The sequence below is a fragment of the Pinus tabuliformis genome, chromosome 7, assembly GCF_031772625.1.
Source record: "Pinus tabuliformis cultivar Carrire ecotype Pingquan chromosome 7, CPIR1, whole genome shotgun sequence".
In the NCBI taxonomy this organism is placed as follows: domain Eukaryota; kingdom Viridiplantae; phylum Streptophyta; class Pinopsida; order Pinales; family Pinaceae; genus Pinus; species Pinus tabuliformis.
Window position 1 is genome coordinate 1,274,943,341 of NC_142293.1, and position 8,146 is coordinate 1,274,951,486.

Here is an 8,146-nt window from a genome sequence, read left to right on the forward strand (position 1 = left end):
TGGTGCCTCAGTCTGGACTGCTTTATTTTCCCTTTCTTTCTTAACATGAATAAAGGGGTACGATGGCCCCTCTATAAATGGAATGTCGTCTTGCGGCTCGGTTTTGATTGGAACGGCAGTTGGTCCCAATGGGCTATTTGGAACAGCAGTCTGTTCCTCAGCGTCAATAGGAACGGCATTCTGATGTTCCATATCAGATGGAACGACATTTTGTTCCTCAGTGCTGGTTGGAACAGTCGTAGGTCTATCAGCGGAGTATTGACCTACGAGACGCCTATAAGCCCCTTGCCTTCTCATCTGACAGGACCCTGCTGCATTTGTCCTTCTTTTTCTCCTTATGGTCCTTCTTATTCTCAGACTGGCTTTCAAACTTCGAATTTTCTGCCGAAGCTGGGCTATAATATTCAGCAGTCTCTGCTGTTTCTTCCTCAATTTCTTAATTTCTCTTGCCTCAGCAGTGGGCTCATGAGTGGCCCTCAATTCTGCTCCTTTTTCATCGAGAGTTTCTTCTAGAATTCTGGGAACAAACTGTTCCCGACAAGCATTTTCATTCTCCACGTCATCAGCAGGTGGGTTTTCTTCTGGTGTCTTGGGAACGGATTGTTCCCGGTTGGTATTTACATTTTCTTTGTCAACAACAGGGAGGTTTTCTCCTCCTGCGATTTCTTCATGCAATTCTTCATGCGTCTCTTCCCCAGAGGGTCCTTCAGGAGGGTCTGCTGGACTGGAAGGTGAAGCATAATCTCCCAGGCTGGCCAAGATGGTGGCCAGCTCTTCTTCCTCCACGGGGACCTGTGGAGGGCTGTCCCCCAATTGTTCCATCTCCTCCTCCTGAATTGGCTGCTTAGTGGCTGCCTCCGGATAGTCGGCCTCGACCTCAGAGTCAGAATGTTCATTTCCTTCCTCGGCTTCTGCTTCGTTCTCAATTTGTTCCACATTTTCCCTCAAGGGTTCCTGTTCTGGCACTGGTGGCTCATCTGTTATTTCGATCGGCTGGTCAATGCTTAGCTGGATTTTCTCCAACCTGCCTTTTATTATTGCCAACCGAGCTGACTTCCTAGGCCTCTCGGGCTGTTCAGGTGTGCTGGCCACCTGTTCTTCCACCACCCCCTTTCTGCGTTTTTCAGATTGTTCTGGCATGCCAGAGGAATGCCTACGTTTCGAGGCAGCACGCTCTTCTGTGGCCAGTTCCTTATGTTTTTCTGCATGTCCAGATGCTCTAGAGGAACGTTTTCGTTTTACTAACTCCATGCGTTTCTTGGGTTGCTCAGGTGTATCTGAGGGATGCTTGGGTTTTGGTGATTCTCTGGGCTCCTTGGGTGCTTCAGAGGTACTAGCGGGATGCTTAGCCTTTGGGGATGGTGATGCCATTCCCCCTCCAATTGCTGTAATAAGCTCCCCCCAGCTACTCTGCTGCTGAGTGAGACTGTAGCTCACTATCAGGCGGATCAACCCATGGTGGCTAACCACTGCGTCTTCATGGTGTGCCTTTTTCAGGCTCCGAGAGGCATCATGCAGTAATGAATTTAACAATGCAGGGAGATTCACAGAACATTTTCCTTTTAACACAGCCAGGAGCTTAAGGTGACGCGGTCTTACCACATCTTTTCGCCCCTCGCAGGTGATGTAGCTCTGCACCACCTTTGCCAATTCGCTTCAGGGTTCTCCTAGCGTTGCCGGCAGCACTCCTTTTCCCTTCACTATTAGATTCTGTCCTTCGTCTTGGAAAATTTCTATGATCTTTTGCAACCTCTCTTTCTTTATCGTCCATATTGGTCCTGAGGCTGGTAATCCTGTTACTTCCGCGATTATTTCCTTCGTGACCATTATCTGCTTCCCACCCACTATGGAGTGTTCTTCCTGCAAATTCTGCAGGAATTCCATGGCCACAGTTTCATTTGATTCACGCAGGCGGCTAAAATAAGTTAGCCACCCCGCCCTTTCTAGGATCTCCCGAGCAGCTTCGGAGACTACTAGCTCACTAGGCTCGCTTCTGATAGCCTTGCCTCCCATAGTTCTGTTTCGGGATCCTAGATGGAATAGCAATTACCTGTCGCAAAGAACGTAATCGCAGCAAGAGAAAAAAAAAACACAGAGCATGCATGAAAATTGATTGTAAATAACAACTTTTTTCAAAAATAGCATTGTCATGCCGTTAACCCATACCGTACCTTCGTACCATATCATTTCCGAATGATGTGCTAACACGTGGCCGGTGGAGTAATGAGGTCACCTCCCCCCTCGCAATATGATAGGCTGTCCCAGCTGTCAAATGGAGGAGGAGCCACCGTCCCATCACCAAGTCATAAAGGAATAGCATATAGAGTTTTTCCATGTTTCAGATTAGACAAAGAAATACCGAGATCGAGGCAAAAGGTAGATCGCATTTTGCATAGGCCTGCGTGATGTGATGCAAAACAGGAGGATAGGACGTCTGGCACTCATATAAGGTCTGAGGTAGTCATAGTCAATACCTTTGCCATGATTGGTGGTGATAGATATTCATGCGACGTATCCATCAGAGTGTAAGATATAATTATTACGAGGATAGAAAGAAGTATTTAATATGATCCAAATTGGTGTATATATTACGACTCTGATACCATTAACAGAGCTCTGTTGCCGACAGGTGTTCATAACCTTGGCAGAGTTGTTTATTTCACCCTGGAACCATGGTCCTTTGTGTATTTTTGAAGAGAAATTCTTGTCAAAATGCAGGCCATCATGCTGGCTTGGTAACCAGATAACCATGATGCCATTCACCAGAGAGGCGCGAAACGTGGGCAGGCCGGCTCGTAATGAGACCCCCTGTTCCAAGGTTTGTTTATGTAGTGAACCCGTTGGACCATATCCCTGGTGTGGTGGCCATGATGGGAATGCCACTTCGCTTCCAATATTATGATCATAGTAGGCTGGTTCTTTAATGAAACCCCCTATCCTGCATTTGACAAATAATTTCTTTTTATTTTGCTTTTGCCCCTTTTTTTTTTTTTTTTTTTTTTTTGAAACAGACTTTGCTCTTGTGTAATTACACATAAGGGTGGTTCAGCCCTCCTTAAGAGTGGGAATGGCGGAAGAAGTCTTGTCATCCCAATAGGAAGATATAAATCTTCTGTTCTTATTTCCAAGTAATAATAGAGAAAATTGTAGGAACTCAACATGATGAAATTTTCCAACAAGGCAGAGGAGGTGAGATCATGACATCAAAAATGATGAGTGTGTGGATCCTTCCTTTGTTGTTGCATCAATACTAGGGCTGTTAAAGATAGCGATTTATGATATGCTGATCTCGATATATCCTGACTTTTATATTCATTGCATAAATGTATAGCTGCTACTTATGGCCTTGGAAAGAGGATGGACAACACATCCTTTATATGAAAGGGACAAGAGCATACTACTCCTTTTTGAAAGGGAGGGTAAGGAGAAGTTCATCTGATGCATTGCCTTAAAAAAAAAAAAGGCAACAAAAGCACACAAATGTTGTTTCCTTTGAAAAAGGAACAGCCAAAAATACTCAAGTGTTGTTCCTTTTGAAAAGGAACATTCCTTTTGAAAAGGAACAGCAAAAACACACAAGTGCTGTTCCTTTTGAAAAGGAACAGCAAAAACCCAAAAGTGTTGTTACTTTTGAAAAGGAACAGCAAAACACACAAGTGCTGTTCCTTTTGAAAAGGAACAGCAAAAACACTCAAGTGATGTTCCTTTTGAAAAGGAACAGCAAAAACACACAAGTGCTGTTCCTTTTGAAAAGGAACAGCAAAAACACACAAGTGTTGTTCCTTTGAAAAGGAACAGCAAAAACACTCAAGTGTTGTTCCTTTTGAAAAGGAACAGCAAAAACACACAAGTGTTGTTCCTTTTGAAAAGGAACAGCAAAAACACACAAGTGTTGTTCCTTTGAAAAGGAACAGCAAAAACACACAAGTGTTGTTCTTTTTGAAAAGGAACAGCAAAAACACACAAGTGCTGTTCCTTTTGAAAAGGAACAGCAAAAACCCACAAGTGTTGTTCCTTTTGAAAAGGAACAACAAAAACACTCAAGTGTTGTTCCTTTTGAAAAGGAACAGCACGCACAAATGCTAAAAACATATATACAAAATTTACAATCTTATATACAAGATGTGGTAACAAAAGATGAATTTCTTACTGATCTATAGGTGAGGAAGTTTTTGCTTCCTCGCCCATAATCTCAATGTTAGTATCTTGGCATAGCTGCTGACAAAAAGATTCCCGAGTGAGCGGTTTGCGGTACAGACGAACTCGGTGGCCGTTTACCTTAAATGTATATCCAGACCCATCGATTGTGATCAGAGTAAGGGTCCCATTGTCATGGACTTTTTGAATCTCGTATGGTCCCAACCAACGAGTCTGAAGCTTCCCCGGGAAATCCTGAAATCTAGAATCATATAACAGAGCCCAGTCTCCTTCATGAAATATCTTGTTTTTGATAAGCGCATCATGCCATTTGGCTCGCTGCTGTTGAATGAGTGTTGTATTCTGTAATGCAGAGAGCCTTATTTCATCTAATTCATTAATTTGCTGTAATCGATTTTTCTGTGCTTCACTTAAATCCAATCCGACTTCTTGGGCCGTTCGCAGCGTTTGGATCTCAAATTCTATAGGAAAAATGGGCTGCTTTCCAAACACTAAGTGATATGGTGAATAGCCGGTGGTGCTTCTCCATGTGGTTCGATAAGCCCACAATGCCTCGGGTAGTCGGGCGGCCCAATCACGCCGATGTGAGGCAACGGTTTTTGTCAAAATAGACTCTATTACCTTATTGCTGCTCTCCACTTGCCCATTTGCCTGAGGATGGTATGGGGTAGTAATTTTATGCTGGACACGATAGTTATTGAGTGTTGCAGCTAATTTATGCCCCACAAATTGTGGTCCTCCGTCTGTAATTACTTCCCTCGGAAGACCATAACGTACAAACAAATGGAACAAGAACTGTATTACCGAATCTTCTGTAGCTCTAGGCAATGCCTCCGCTTCAACCCATTTGGTAACATATTCAATTGCCACCAAAATGTAGGTTCTTTGGTTTGATGGCGGGCTGATGGGTCCGACGAAGTCCAGAGCCCAGCGTTCGAAAGGTTCGATCACTAATTGAGGCCGCAAAGGCATTTCGTCGGCTGGACCAGGTCGTCCTGCACGCTGACAGCTATCACAGGCCTGGACAAATTTTTTCGCATCCTTGAAAATTGTAGGCCAGTAATATCCCGTTTGTAATACTTTATGTGTTGTTCTTCGTTCAGCAAAATGTCCTCCACATGGCCCGTCATGGCAGGCTTTCAAGATATCAAAGATTTCGTCCTCTCGAATACATCTTCTGATTTCCATATCTGCTCCTGTGTGAAACAAATAGCCCCCAACCCACGAAAATCGATTGCTTTTCTGAACAATCTGCTTCCGTTCATTGGGGGTTAAATGTTTTGGAAGCTTACCTACTGTAAGATAGTTAGCAACATCAGTGTACCAGGGAGTCTGAACAGCGACAGCAAATAAGTGTTCATCTGGAAATTGGTCCTCGACTGCTGCTGCTTCAACTGATTTTGGTATTCGTGAGAGGAAATCAGCTACAGGGTTCTCCTTCGCCGGTCGATCTCTGATTGTAATATCAAACTCCTGCAACAGGATCAACCACCTGGTTATTCTTCCATTTGTAACAGGCTTATTTGCTAAATACTTAATAGCAGAATGGTCTGTATACAAAATAACGGGATAGCCTGTAATATAGTGTCTAAATTTATTAACAGCGTGTATCACAGCTAAAAATTCTTTTTCGGTGACAGTGTAATTTAATTCAGCCGGAGCCAAATTTTTGCTGATGTAATAGATGGCGTATGGTCTTTTATCCTCTTCTTGGCCCAGAACTGCACCGATTGCTGTGTCTGAGGCATCAGTTGAAATTTGGAATGGTAAATTCCAATTAGGTCCTCGGAGAACTGGAGCTATAGATACCAGCTTCTTTAATTCTTTGAAGGCTCGATCACATTTCTCTATCCATAAGAAGTCAACATTTCCAGTTAATGCATGTAAAGGTGCGGCAATATGTGAATAATGTTGTATGAATCGTCTATAATACCCAGAAAAACCAAGAAAACTGCGTACCTCTGTTTGATTAGTGGGGGTCGGAATAAGCAAAAGTATTTGAATTTTAGCTGGGTCTACCTGAATACCAGCTGCTGAAATATAGTGTCCCAGAATGAGTCCTTTGGTCATCATCATGTAACACTTTTCGTGACTCAAGCAAAGTCTGGTAGCGATGCAGCGCTGTAGGACTTTTTCGAGAGTATCTAGAGCTGGATGAAAGTCATCTCCATATGGTGTGAAGTCATCCATGTAGACTTCCAATCCATCATTAATTAAATCTGCAAAGATGCGAAGAACAACCCTTTGGAATGTGGCTGGAGCATTACATAAACCAAAAGGTAAGACTCGATAAGAGAACGTTCCCCTGGGACAAGTAAAGGTAGTCTTATCCTGGTCTTCAGGGGCAATCTGAATCTGATTGTATCCGCTGAAGCCATCCAAGAAAGAAAAGAATTTCTTGCCTGCTAAGGTGTCCAGCACCTGATCTATGAATGGAAGAGGGAAGTGATCTTTTTGTGTGGCTTTGTTTAATTCTCTATAATCCACACAGATCCTCCATTTCCCGTTCTTTTTAGGTACTACCACAAGTGGAGAGACCCATTTGCTATCAGAAATAGGATAAATAAAATCAACATCTAAAAGTTTCTGAAGCTCAGCTTTTACAACATCTTTTAAATGGGGGTTGAGTCTTCTTTGCAGTTGACGAATAGGTCTTGCATCTTTTTCGATATAAATATGGTGTGTGCATAGCTGGGGATCAATCCCTTTCATATCGGGATAGTCCCATGCAAATGCCTCCTGATACTTTCGTAACAGCTGGATGAGTTTTGTCTCTTGATCTGGTGTCAGATTAGCGTTAATATTTAAAGTTTTCCCTGGTTCAATTTGCACTACTTTGCTATTAGCGACAGAAGTCACAGGTATAATTTGGTCATGTTCGTCTTTCAGAGGATCCTCCTCTAATTCGTTATCAAATGCCGCTTTTATCATAAAACATTGTGTATATGATGTGGATTCTGTTTGATTAATGAATTTATTGATGGCATCGTCTTCCGTTTGATCTTTGAAATCTAGCGCTTCCTGGACTGTTAATGGGGGTCTAATATTGTCAGTGATATATGAGGTAGGGCGCAGGTTGGTTCTCATCATCGTGATGCTTGGCTGCGCTGGAGGGTACAAGATTAAATTTTTGATATCCGGCCCTCTGGTTATGGTCATGTTTCCCTACCAGCAACCAATGTAGGCGTCAGCAGTAGCGAGCCACGGTCTACCTAGAATTAGCGGATGTCCATCTAGTGGGGTTTTCGGATTAATTATCAGGAAATCGGTCGGGTATTCCCAGGAATCCACTGAAACCATGACATCATACAAAGTGTCTTCTGGTCTAATTACTGATCGGTCAGCTAGTTCTAACAAAGTGGAAGTAGGTTCTACTGATGTAATTCCGAGCTTCTGGCAAGTCGATGTTGTCAGGATGTTAATTGCAGCCCCTAGATCAACTAAGACGTTGGTCAAGGTCTGCCCATAGATTTGAACAGTGACAATTGGGTTTCTAGGGTCCTCGTATTTAACTGACGTTTCTTTTCCTGATAGGAGGTCGGATAAGGTGCCGACTACCTGGACTCTTGGGTTAGAGGTTACATTTCTTTTTTATTTTCTGCTACACAGGTCTTTTATGGTTTTTGCATATATGGGGATATCCTGTATAGCTTGAAGGAATGGAATTCTTATATACAAGTTTTGTAGTTCTCCCAGAATATCAAAATCTGGATATTGTGTTGGTCGTGGAATGGCCAATCGTTCTGGGAAAGGTGGAGGAGATGTAATTACTTGCTGATGAGCCTGGTCTTTATTTACATCTTCCTATTGCGACAGCTGTTCTATAGGTAACTGATCTTCAATGTGAGTTGTTCTATGTCCCTCAGTTTCTATTATTTGCCCAGATCTTAACTGAAGGTCATTGCACTCCCGCAGATCAGATTCAATCTCTGAGGATTCTATAATTTGAAGAGATTGAACTGGTCTATTATTTGGATTGGGGTTGGGT